At 41.5% G+C, this 14,044-nt stretch overlaps 1 protein-coding gene across 2 annotated transcripts in view; it reads right to left on the reverse strand.

Annotated features, from left to right (window-relative positions):
• Positions 1 to 14,044, reverse strand: part of LOC140200178 (probable ribonuclease ZC3H12C) — a 105,746-nt gene that overhangs the window by 46,693 nt on the left and 45,009 nt on the right. The window contains exon 1 of one of the 2 annotated variants that reach the window (XM_072263100.1): positions 4,526 to 4,549. The exons of the other annotated variant lie outside the window; for it this stretch is intronic. The gene's annotated coding sequence lies outside the window, so the exon portion shown is untranslated. Of the gene's footprint in view, positions 1 to 4,525; positions 4,550 to 14,044 lie in introns of those variants that run through there. 2 annotated transcript variants of the gene reach the window in all.

A 14,044-nucleotide genomic window follows, 5' to 3' on the forward strand; every position in this document is an offset into this window, starting at 1 on the left:
TATTGGAAGTAGTGAAATAATTACATTTTCACTCATGGCCTTTTCTGGCAATTCCAAGCCTGAATGTTTGAAACTGCAGTGCGGAGAACATTTCTGAATTGCCTCACTGCTTTATGAACACAAACACACACAACTGATGCTACAGGTTTCCCCCGCCATCCGAAGGTAGAGCGTTCCTATGAAATGGTTCGTAAGCCGGAATGTCATAAAGCGAAGAAGCAATTACCATTAATTTATATGGGAAAAATTTGTGAGCGTTCGCAGACCCAAAAATAACCTACCAAATCATGCCAAATAACACAAAACCTAAAATAACAGTAACATATAGTAAAAGTAGGAATGATATGATGAATACGCAGCCTATATAAAGTAGAAATACTTCTCTACAATCATTGCCTGCCCTGTTCTCGGTAGCGAAAATCTCACGCAAGCGCTCTCGGCAGAAACACGGTGCAAGTGCCGTCAGCAAAACCACAGCACAAGTGCTCTCCAGTAACCTCTAAGCTATGAAGCTGCCAAATCATACCAAATAACGCGTAAAAATACACAGCCGATATAAAGTAGAAATAATGTATGTACAGCGTAGTATCAATTACCGGAATTGGGACAGTGCCGAGCACACTGATGATGGTGTGTTAGGCTGAGTTGTCGGAGGTTGGGGTGGTGCAGTGGTCCCCACCCTCCAGGCTGCCCGATACCGATCTGTGAAGCATGCAGGGGTACAGCGGTAGCTGGGACGCACCCAGCACATCTTTAAGAAAAAAGACAATAAACAAGCTAATTAATTAGGTGCCGCTCGGCACGTAAATGTTCGCTCAGATCAGAGGCGATTGCCGATTGCATCACCTCTGATCTGGGCCGAAATTTACGTGTCGGGCAGCACCTAATTAATTAGCTTGTTTATTTTGGCTTTTTTCTTAAAGATGTGCTGGGTGCGTCCCAGCTGCCGCTGCATTCTTCGCGGATTGGTATCTGTCCGCAGCTCGGGGGTTGGGGTGGTGAGACACTGGGGTGTCATCTTGTCGTCTGTTTCCATGAGGGCAAGCAGGTCATCTTCTTCAATCTGTGCCTGCCTCGATGTCGAAGGTCGAGGTTCGTCGTCTGCTGTGGCTGATGTGGAAGGCTTGCTTGACTGCTTAGCCTCGCACATTTTTCTATAATATAGTTCTTTGTAAGGACTCAAACCATCCTGCAAATATGCCCTAAACTGACCTACTCTTTCAAAATTAAAGTCGTACTTTATCATTGCAGCGAAAATCTCACGCAGTTGCTTCACGTTCAGTTCCTGGACGACTTCACTTTCGGTTTGTTTGCTACCGTATTCGGTTTCGGTTGTTATCCTTTCCTCTTCCAATTGCATCAGCTCTTCATCTATCAGCTCTTGGTCAAGGGATACCAAAACCTCTTCAACATCAACTTCGTCAACTTCCACAAGCCAAACTCACTTTGTCCTTACTTCGTTCACCACGATCGAAACGCTTAATTATGTCTAGTTTTATGCACCCTTAACACCCTTACGAGTTCTTTTAGGCTTTTCCGATACCTTAGAACTCATCTTGCTAACGGCTGCTCACAGGCACGTGTTTAAGCAATGCCAGCGAGAATGCAGTTCCGAATCCGGGGGAAGAGTGGCTGCTCAGGGCATGTGCTGCTTTTTTTTGTTAGCGAAAACAGGGAACTAATGTAGGTCTTTCGTAACAGTGAGGTTTCATAAAGCGAACTTTCGAATAGCGGGTGACACCTGTATTTAAAAACTGTTTGCTTTAGGCATAATATCATGTCTAACAGCCATGTAAGTATATGTAACTGTTGCTAATTAGAAACTGTTTGGCAACTGTCTGCTGTTCCAAGTGGCATGGCGTCCCACTTAAACAAAGGGAAGCCAGGCTATTTTCTCGAATAGCTTTTGTACTTAAGAGTTATCCCAAATAAGCAGTTGCCCTGATTAACTGATGGCCCAATGAACCGGAATCCACTGTACAGTATATTTGTGAGAAAGGTCATTGGTTTGAAACATTACTTTTATTTCTCTCTACAGATGACACTGACCTGCTAAATGTTTCAGGTATTTTCCCTTTTGAAGTTTGAATTGTATGTTTTAGAGATAACAGTGCATTCTACAAGTGAAAAATAGCAAACAACTTATTGATTTTAATGTTAAACTGAAAACCTACAGAACACAAGTCTCTAAAGCTTGGAAGAGTTTTTTTTAAATAGAGGTGCAGCATAAATGCTGTTGGCAATGAATGATAGTGTCCAATTTCTTGATTTTCTTTTGGCAAAAGAAAATGTTTTTGGGACACATCCCAGTAAGACAAAAGGAGGCAAAGAATTATAAAAGTCTACATAGGAAAGCAAAGTGACACAAAAGAAAGGGAGATATTATCAGTTTCCTTCTAAAAATTAAACAAGCCATAGTATATAGTGAGCTTCCACAAAGACTGCTAATCCACTGCAACAATAATAAATAGTTTGTTGTAAGACAGTTTTACTTAAATAGTACTTTTCGTGTACAGTACTCAGGACAGTTCAGCGCACAAGTTGTTGATTGACATGTTTGAGCATTCAAACATGCCTAGAATATATCATAAAAAGGCACTGAGCGAAGGAACCCATCCAATCTGTCTTGTTGCTGGTGTGTGGTTTTTCCTCCCTGCATTATATGCAAGGACTCGAGTCCATTATGCCTGGTTATATGTTGGTGGTGATACTAAAATATGTTCCATAGAATTCTATGCCCACCATCACAGGTGTTACTATAAAATAAGAGGATTCAGCATTAATCTGAAACAAACCAAGGCTGAAACACTGATTGAGACAAAATTTACACACAAAATGCTACAAACATTTCCACTGGAAAAGCAGTTAAATGAAGTTTTAATAGAGCCTTTCAAGATTATAGAATATTTTAGTAAGAGCACAGGTATTCTTTGATTAATGAGCTTTCATTACAATAGTATTGATACTTGGGGGACACATTTTCAATTTGCCAAGTTAATAATAATTTTTTACAATAATGACTAAGTTGCAATTGCATAGAAATGTATTGCACCATAATTCCCAAAATGCAATTTTGCTCAATCTTTTAAAATTAAAATCTCCTTAGTGAAATGTTTCCAAGGAACACATTCCTTTTATACATTAAATAATTCATGTAGTAGCAAAGGTTACTTTTGGCCATCAATATAAAATCATTCCTGTGAGGAAAAATTGTCAAGAAACAATGTCATGTTCACCATAGACCATAAAATCTAGGCCAGTTTTTCCTCTCAATTCAACAGTAATTCCCGAACACGTGTATTCATGATATCTGTGCTTTAATTACTTTATATTGTGTAGCACCAAATTACATTTCAATAAAATACAGTGCAAATGTGATTCATTTTATAAACTAGATGAAAATTACACCAGTATTACACAAAGAAATTCCAAGGTTTCTCAGAATTTAACAGCAGGTGGTGCACTCTTGAACCAGCCACATAAAAAAATGGCAATGACTGCTAGGTAAATAGAGTTAGATTTGCTGTACTAAACAAACAACGTACATTCATAAAGTATTCCAGAGAAAAATATGCTACTTGACAAAAATGCTTCAAAAACAAAATATAGAAGGCAATAAGAGATTTGAATGAAGCACAAAAGTATGTTGAATCACAAGTGCAATCACCAGCTTCAACATAAAGATTAAATATTAGCTAAATTTGTCACATGTACATTGAAATGTGTCATTTGCACCATTGCCAACACAGCCTGAGTGTGCACTGAGGGCAGCCCGCAAGCCCACGGCACCACCGTGGCATGCCCACACTTACTAACCATAATCCATACGTCTTTGGAATGTAGAAGGAAACCGGATCACTTGGAGGAAACCCATGTGGTCAGGGAACGTAAAAACTCCTTACAGACAGTGGTGGGAATTGAACCCCGATCATTGATGCTACAATTGTGTTACGCTAACCATTAAGTTATAATGCCACCAAAATTATGCCAAACTGTGTGGATTTACCAAAGTCATGGTTAATGTTTTCCCCAAATCTATTTGCATATTCACCAATAAGAAAATCCTCCAAACACCAACAGAAATGAACGAAGTAATATAAAATGAAAATTCATTGCATTAAACAAACCAAAGTAGCTGAAATTCAAAGTTTGAATTTCAAAGTGTTTATTCCAACATTTGCGAGCAGTCCAATTAAAAAAATAGTATCTGTCAATAGCATTTGATATTTTTGATCCCAAATTCATTTGTTACGGTGCCTATAAAAAATATTTATCTCCCCCTGGAAATTTTCATGTTTTATTGTTTTTTCAACATTGAATCCCAGTGGAATTAATTTGGCTTTTTTGACACTGATGAACAGAAAAAAACTCTTTCATGTCAAAGTGAAAATAGATCTAAATTAATTACAAATATAAAACATAAAATAATTGATTGCATAAGAATTCAACCCCTTTAATATGACATACTAAATTATCACTGGTGCAGCCAAGTTGATATAAAAGTCACAAGTTAAATGGACATCACCTGTGTGTAGTCAAGGTATAAGGCCCAACTGCTGGTGAGTCAGTATCCTGGCAAAAACTGCACTATGAAGACAAAAAAAAACACACTCTAAGCAACTCCGCAAAAAAGTAATTGTAAAGCACAAGTCAGGAAATGGATACAAGAAAATTTCCAACATATTGAATATCCCTTGGAATACAGTTAAGTCAATCATCAAGAAATAGAAAGAATATGGCATTGCTGTAAATCTGCCTGGAGCAGGCCGTCCTCAAAAACTTGAGTGACCATGCAAAAAGGGGATTAGTGAGGGAGGCCACCAAGAGACCTATGACAACTCTGGAAAAGATAAAAGCTTCAGTGGCTGAGATGGGAGAGACTGCACCTGTTGCCTAGGTGCTTCACAGTCATAGCTTTATGGGCAAGTGGCAAAGAGAAAGTCACTGTTGAAAAAAAAATCTCAGGAAATCTTGGCTAGAAATTGCCAGTTGGCACATGGGAGATCCTGGAATCATCTGGAAGAAGGTTCTATGGTCTGATGAAACCAAAACTGAGCTTTTTGTCCATCAGACTAAATGCTATGCTTGTCGTAAGCCGGACACCGCACATCATCAAAAACACACCATCCCTACCCTGAAGCATGGTGATGGGTGCATCACGCTGTGGGTATGCTTCATTTCAGCAGGCCGTGGAAGGCTTGTGAGGGTAGAAGGTAAAATGAATGCAGCAAAATACAGGGAAATCCTGGAGGAAAACCTGATGCAGTCTGCAAGAAAACTGCAACTTGGGAGAAGATTTGTTTTCCAGCAAGACAATAACCCCAAGCATAAAGCCAATGCTACACAGGAATGGCTTAAAAACAACAAAGTTAATGTCCCATAGTGTCTAAGTCACTCAATGCAGAGCTCAATTCAATTGAGAATTTACAGCTGAACTTGAAAAGGGCTGTTCACTCACAATCCCCATGCAACCTGACAGAGCCTGAGCAGTTTTGTAAAGAAGAAAGGGGAAAAATTGCAATGTCCAGATGTGCAAAGCTGATAGAGACCTATCCACACAGAGTCAAGGCTATAACTGCGGCCAAAGGTAAATCTACTGAATACTGACTTGAAGGGGGTGAGTAATTATGCAATCAATTATTTCATTTAACATTTGTATTAAATTTAGACCAATTTGGCGAAATTTGTTTTCACTGACACGAAAGAGTCTTTTGTGCTGATCAGAGTCAAAAAAGCCAAATTAAATTCACTGTGGTGGTTCAATGTTCTAAAAAAAATGAAAATTTCCCAGGAGGGGCAGGGGTGAATACTTTTTATAGGCACTGTAAATACACGTTAATCACATGATCTAATAGGAAAAAGAAACAACGTATCAGGATTTAAAAAAAACAACCTTTAAAGGCAGCAAGAGTAACAGAGAGAGAAGTAGGATGGAGAAGAAAGGACGAAGCACCGGGAAAGATGAAGCACTGGACCATGACTTAGCTCCTTTGATTGAAAATCTAGGTTTATTTGATTTGCTAACTGTTCTATAGCAACTTGGGATAACACCCCTCCTGCTCCTCTTCTCTTCCTCGTCCCCCCACCCCCTACTTTTATTACTCTCCAAAAAGCAAGTATTGATTTTAATACTGTGGGTAAACTATCATTTTGTTTGAGATTATTTAAAAATCTCACAATTAACTAGCATTTTAAAACACTTGTCATATAAACTTTCTTTGTATGTAGTAATCTATATTAATAAAATAAACATTTATAATGCTTAAAATGTGAGTATCTTCATGCACTAAAAACAAAATTTTAAACAACTCAGTCACGGTCAGTGTGTCAAGCTCTTTATTATAGACCATAAGATGTAGAAGCAGAATTACGCTATTCAGTCCATTGAGTCTGCTCCACCGTGGCTGATTTCTTATCCCTCTCAACCCGATTCTCCTGCCTTTTCCCCAACACATTTTGATGCCTGACTAACCAGGAACCTATCAACCTCAGCTTAAATATACCTAATGATTTGGTCTCCACTGCCATCAGTGGCTATGAATTCCACAGATTACCGCCCTTTGGATAAAGAAATTCCTCATCTCTGTTTCAAAGGGAATCTGATTCTATTCTGAAGCTGTGCCTTCTGGTTCTAAACTCCCTCACTATATGAAACATCTTCTCCATGCCCACTGTATCCAGGCCTTTCAAAATTCAATAGGGTTTTCAGTGACTGACCAATTTGTGCTAGAAACGTTTTTAACCAACATTAAAAATTGTGGAAAATCCACTTATATAAAAGTGAACTGTACTCAAAATTACTCCTGTTTTATTTACTCATAAGACATCAATTTGCATATTAAGCACTACTGGGCATTCTTAATTGTCATGTATAAGGAATCACCATTCTAGAACAGCTGCAGCTTTTCTACTGAATGTTTATAGAGTTTTCCAGAAATTTTAAACAAAAGTCCAAATTGGTATTGTATACATCTTGAAAAAGGAATGCACAAGTGATGCCATTCACAAGGCAGGGTGTCAGTCAGGAATAGAGCTGATTTCACTTGTTCACTGTGATGGTCATCTCCATGGCGCTGAGGCTCTGAAGATTGCCCCAGCTGCTATGTTCTGTGCCTGTTAATATAATGAACTGATAGCGAGGCTTTGAGCCTACTCTAGGCTGCTCTGGAGTTCAGATCTGAGGACTCCATTTTGGTTTGGAACGTTGTTGTTCACTTAAATTTTTTGCATGACTTGTACTTTTTAACTTTCTCCTGTGCATTAAGTGTTGGTCTTTTATTTTTATTTTTTATTCTTTTTTTCTTATTAATTGGGTTCCTTTGGGTTTCTTCCTTTATAGCTATCTGTGGGCAAGCAAATCTTAAGGTAGTATAATTTATCCATTCTTTGATAATAAATTAATCTTGAATAAAAAGTACAAAATCTGGGTAATAATGTTTTGCAACCAGATGAGTTGCTAAACTTTATTTTGTAAATGGTACAACATCCACGCTGGGCTCATTGTAAAGGAGAACAAGTTGGGACAGTAGATAGGATGCTTTGTTCGCTGTGTACATACATCTATTGATGCTTCTGGACACATCTTCAGTGATATTCCTGGAATCATCGGGTGTTTCAGGTCTTTCAACATCATACAACCTCCTCCAGGTGACCCAGCCGGGGCTGATCAGACCCCAGCTTGTGTCCAGATGGCTAGCTACTTATGACTCCATGGCTCCCCTCTTTTGAGCCACAGCCATCTTGAGGCCCTCTCTGCTGCATCGGTGGTACTGCGGATGGCTCTCCTCTTCCTCTCTCCCTCGATGCCCAAAATGCTGAGGGCTCCAACTAAAGAACAGGCTACGAATCCCCTACAACCAACCTCCACTGGGGAACACCTCGCTCTCCATCCAGCCTGCTGACAGTTGCTGACCAGTCCCGCATACTTGGAGAATTTCCCTTCAAAGGCCTCTTCCAAGCTATCTTCCCATGGGACTGTCAGCTCCAGCAGCACCACTTGCTTAGTAGACTCAGACACTAGGACAATGTCTGGTCGCAGGGTGGTGGTTGCGATATGGTTGGGGAACTTAGCTGCCAGTCCCCTGCAGAGGTCGGAATGCCTGCAGATGTTCTTTTGGCAGGTATTGGCTGCTCCCCAGCTCTGACAAAGGCAATGGTCTGCTTGGAGGGTCGGGACCACTTCGCCCACACAATTCCTGCACTGACGGCTTCAGCGATGGTCTTCAGGACCTGATCATGTCTCCAACTGTACCGTCCCTCACCAAGTGCCCTTGTACAGCCGCTGAGGATGTGCTCCAGGGTTCCTCGCTTGGAGCACTGTGGGCATGCAGATGACTCTGCCTTGCCCTATGTGTGCAGGTTTGATGGGCTTGGAAGCACATCGTACACCGCCTGGATGAGAAACTGGATGCGGTGTGGTTCGGCTTTCCAAAGATCAGCCCAGGTCACTTTCCTCTCAACCGCATTCTCCCATCTTGTCCAAGCTCCCTGTTGCTTCATTCCCACCGCCTTGCAGGCTCTCATCTCCTCCACTACTGCTCTCACCTCCTCCTGAACTAGACGACACCTTTCCTTCCCTCTGGTGTCCACTTGGAGAGTTGGAAAGGATCCTAGCCCAGCTCGGCCTCGTGTGACCACTCCCACCGGCCTCCTGTGACGCAGCCTCGCCTCTGCCTCCTTAACAGCTTCCTCTGCCCTCCACTTCCTGCCAGTACTTACTTGGATCCCTGCTCTAGCCACCTTCGGGTCACTTAAGTCCCTATACTGTAGCACTTCGCTGACTCTTGTTACCTTGAATTCTTCCTCCAAGGATTTGAAGGGCAGTTGCAGTTTGTTTTGGTGTCCATAGAGTGCGATGCTGCTCAGGCTCTTTGGCAGCCCCAGCCATCTCCTGAGGTGGTTGCTAACCCTCCTCTCTAAGGTTTTGACTGTCGAGATCGGAACTGCATAGACGAGGAGGGGCCACAGGATTCTGGGAAGAATGCTATGCTGATACACTCAGGCTTTAAACTTCCCAGGTAGGCCAGACTTGTCCACAGATTTCAGCCAGCCATCCAACTCGGTGCAGGTTGCCTGAATGGATGTTGTGTCCCTTAAAGAGCTGTCAAAAACTTTGCCTAAGCTCTTGACTGGCTTTTCTGTGATGGTTGGGATGGCTGTGCCTGCGATGCTGAACCGGAACCTGTCCTCCACCTTCCCTTTCCTCAGCACCGTCGATCTTGATTTGGCAGGTTTGAAACACATCCGGGCCCACTCCACCAGCTTTTCGAGCCCTTGCAGAACCCTCCGGCAGCCTGGGACAAGATGATGTAGAGAACATAACATGTGAAAAAGCAGAAGTAGGTCATTCAGCCTCTCGTACCTGCTTCACAATTCAATAATATCATGACTTCTATTTTATTTCAGTGGAAATTTCTTGCATCTCTTGATTGATATAATACCTAAGCATTTATTGATCCCCAGCTTGAATATAATCATCAGCTGGGCCTCCAATAACCTTTTGGTTACTGAATTTCAAAGATTTGTTCCATCAGTAAAAGAAAAATCCTAAATGGCCTTCCCCTTTATTTTAAAACTAGACAACGGGGTGACCCATTGGGGCACCCTTTGAGAGAAGGGTGGTGCAGTCTGATGTGACCAGATGAACATTAAATTTTCCTGAATGCTATTGGTATCGCTTTGCTTTGGAAACTGAAGTAGAAAACCTCAGTTTATTAAAGAAGAACGAAGCGTAGCAAAGCAAATATAGCTGCTCCTCGTTTAACGAAGGACACTTTTGATGGCATCATTTCTGGTTTATCTGCCACCCTTGTGCCTCTCATTGTCATTCTGGAGACATGCAGCCCTTTCATCCTTCATCTCTTCTGCTGTTTATTCTTTCTCTCTGATCCTGGAGACGTGCATGCCTCTCTCCTCCTCTGTCTCTTCTTCTCTCATCTTTTTTTGTCCTGACTCTTTGATCCTGGAGCCATACATCCCGGACCTCATCCGATTCTTGTTCTCTCCCTCTCCTTGCCACTTCCCGACTATGTTTGGCATCATCTCTTGACCATAATGTCATCCTTCCCTTTCCACGGGGCATAATTAGGCTGACCATTTTTTTTACCCTAATGCTGGATAGAAGATATGAAGCAGTAACACCAAGGGATGCTGACTATTCTTGATGATGTGGTTGGCGCTCTCCTAAATGTACGTGATATAGTCACAGCTGTCCTTTGACTGCAGCAAAGGGTCTCGAAGTACGTCATTACAATAAGATTTAATTATCTCTTATTGATGAGTGGCAGTTAGATCTGTCCCAATCCTGCACATGCTGATGGTGATCAGCAGAATGTGACCCCTTGAAATACAGCTGCCCTGCCCTTTTGCTCCGGTAGGTGTCACTGCTGAGGATGGCCGTGCGCATGCGTCAGGCTGTCGCGTTCCGATTTCCATGATGGCCGTTCGGGTCTCGGGTGAAAGCCAGCCTGTTGATTTTTGGGGAATGAGCAATTTTATACGAATATATAACCTTGAACTTTGCCTGCACTCTGTAAGTTAGCACATTTTAATTCGATTTAGCCAAAGAAAGTGCCGCTGTAATGCACCATTTGCGCTAACTGGAGGTCACAAACAGACAAACAGAGCATGAGAGTTTTAGTATTATATAGATCATGACCCCTGACCCCTCAGCCTAGGTAATTTCTGCATCTACCTTGTCAATCCGCATAAAAAATTCGAACATTTCAATACAATAATCCAAATTATTTCTTTTAATGTAATTAACCAAAGACTTGTAAAGATTTCAGCTCTAATTTCTGTAATTTGGAAATGTTATACTTTGTCAATTCCAGTTCTGCTTCTTCATTGGGTGCTCACTACTCCTCACATAAGATAGATAAATTATTTGGGTCTTTCCACCTGGTCTGTGATTCAGAAAAATAATTATGTTTTCTTTCCAGGTTTTTTTTTTGTTGGAGCCTTGATTACTTGTTTTTGCTTTATGCTTGTTATATTAAATGTTGGTAAACCAGTTCCTTGTGTAATTTAACAATTGTCATGTGGTTAGCTTATTCTGGGTACATACTTATTCTGAATACTCAGCAATAAGTTTAATCTATTTTACAAAGCCATTTAAAATTCAAATTGGAGAAAAACCAAGGGCAGACTTATTTTTGTGTTACCCATAATCCATTTTGCATTAATATTTCCTTAATTTCCCTAATCTATAGCTCTTCATTCTGGTCCTTGCAGATGCATTAATTCATTGCAACAGCTTTTTCACTGATGGCTCCCTCACAAATTGCAACAATAACTATATCCCCTAAATAATCTCTCGTCTAACTCTGCAAAATTTGACACCCTTTCCTCCAAGGTCTTTTATCCTTAATCCCTCAGATAACTTTGCAGTCTATGATTTTGTTAAGTCATTTAAAGCTCTTAAGAGATTTTACGAATAATATGCCTAACCAGTTAACTCTTTCAGAACTTTTCAGCAGACTTGAAACATAGCAGTTTATTAGGCATTTGACAAAGGACTATAAAAAGATGTTGGATTTAAGCAGAGCGACCATTGTGAGAGCTGCGAATTTGAGGTTTTGGCTCAAAAGGCTTCAGTGAGAAGAGGCAAAGGCTAAATTAAGTTTCTAATAAGTTTATTTCTTACTCTGTCTATTAGTGCCTAGCTAGAGTAGTGGGAAGGGATCCTGTGGTGAGGACTGTTGTGTGTTCCCTTGACTTCCCCTTCCTGAACTGTGCAATCAATTCCTTGGTTTTACTAACATTGAGTGTGTTCACCAGAAAGAATGACAATCAGTAAGTGAACAGGAATGAAGGAGGCCATTTCATGAGTCTGTCCTTGAGCTGCCATTTTGTGCACTGTTTGATGAAATGCGGACACAAGGAGTATCCGCTAAAGCTGAGACCATTCTCAGGTAGGCGGTTTATCGTGTAAAATGGCAGGCTTGAAGAAGCAGTCCGTGACCTTGTTAGGCCCAGTGACTAGGTGACCTGGTTTGACTGGTTGAACCAAAGTTAAACAGAACAAAAGAAGTCACCCAAGACCATAAGATATAGGAACAGAAGTTGGCCATTTGGCCCATCGAGTCTGCTCCGCCATTCAGTCAAGGGCTGATCCAATCCTTCCAGTCATCCCCACTCTCCTGCCTTCTCCCCATACCCTTTGATGCCCTGGCTAATCAAGAACCTATCTATCTTAAATACACCTAATGACTTGGCCTCCACAGCCTCTCGTGGCAACAAATTCCACAGATTTACCACCCTCTGACTTAAGTAACTTCTCCGCATCTCTGTTCTAAATGGACGTCCTTCAGTCCTGAAATCATGCCCTCTTGTCCTAGACTCCCCTACCATGGGAAATAACTTTGCCATATCTAATCTGTTCCGGACTTTTAAAATTCAGAATGTTTCTATGAGATCCCCCCCTTATTCTCCTGAACTCCAGGGAATACAGCCCAAGAGCTGCCAAACGTTCCTCATACAGTAAACCTTTCATTCCTGGAATCATTCTCGTGAATCTTCTCTGAACCCTCTCCAATGTCCTTTCTAAAATAAGGAGCCCAAAACTACACACAATACTCCAAGTGTGGTCTCATGAGTGCCTTATAGAGCCTCAACATCACATCCCTGCTCTTATATTCTATACCTCTAGAAATGAATGCTAACATTACATTTGCCTTCTTCACCACTGACTCAACCTGGAGGTTAACCTTTAGGGTATCCTGTACAAGACTCCCAAGTTCCTTTGCATCTCTGCATTTTGAATTCTCTCCCCATCTAAATAATAGTCTGCCCATTTATTTCTTCCACCAAAGTGCATGACCATTCATTTTCCAACATTGCATTTCCTTTGCCCATTCCTCTAAACTATCCAAGTCTCTCTGCAGGCTGTCTGCTTCCTCAACACTACGCGCTCCTCCACCTATCTTTGTATCGCAAATTTAATCTCAAATCCATTATCCCCATAGTGCAAATCATTGACATATATCATAAAAAGCAGTGGTCCCAACACTGACCCCTGTGGAACTCCACTGGTAACCAGCAGCCAGTCAGAATAGGATCCCTTTATTCCAACTCTCTCTTTTCTGCCGATCAGCCAATGCTCCATCCATGTTAGTAACCCAAGCCACTAAGTTGAAGGCAAAGGCCGTAGTACAATATTTATCATGTCAGTCAGAAGACCTCAAACCAACAAAATTGAGACATTATAGATTGACCTGATAAGGAAAACTATAAAAATAGATAAGTTTGGGGGGCTCAAATAGCGACAACTCTCTGGAGACCAACCATCGCGGATGTGGAGTATGTGAGCTGTACCTAGCCAGGCGGTCATGGGTAGAAAGAATAGAGCAGTAGCTAAGCATGCATCTTTGAGGTGCACCAGCGTTGACTGTCAGCAAGGACATGTTATTTCAATCCACACAAACTGTGGTCTCCCAGTGAGGAAGTCGAGGATCCAGTTGTAGGGAGAGGTACAGTCCCCCAGATTTTGGAGCTTTTTGATTAGAACTGTCTTTTATAAACAGTTTTTACGATCACAAGACCCTGCTGGACATTAAGAAGTTAAAGTACTGAAGGTCTACCCCATCAGCCAGTTGTTCATTGGTGGAGAAAATGAAGGAGCTGGATTTGGTGTGGATCATGCTCCTGTCTGCATCAGAAAGGCATTGAGGAGTTGGTGCGCAAAGGCAGTGTACAGACAAACAGTGAGTGATAGTCTCAGTCACTTTTCTTCTTGTCGTAAGATCCTGATGGACTTCGTTAACGTGGAATGCTGCAAGTCCTGGGTACAAATGCAGATGGAGCAAAAAGTTAACTTGTACCACAGAGGCAAAATTCAAAAGGGCGAAGAATGCTGGACTGAAGGTGCTGTGTTTAGATGTACAATTTAAACACGAACTTGAGGCACAATTAGAGATTGGTTGGTATGACATGGGCATCACTGAGACGTGGCTGAAAGAAGGCCATAGTGGGAGCTTAACATCAAAGGATATACTTGGTATCAAAAGGACAGGCAGTGGTGTGGCTCTGTTGGTAAAAGATGGAA

This window comes from Mobula birostris, chromosome 7, assembly GCF_030028105.1.
Source record: "Mobula birostris isolate sMobBir1 chromosome 7, sMobBir1.hap1, whole genome shotgun sequence".
NCBI classification, from domain to species: Eukaryota; Metazoa; Chordata; class Chondrichthyes; order Myliobatiformes; family Myliobatidae; genus Mobula; species Mobula birostris.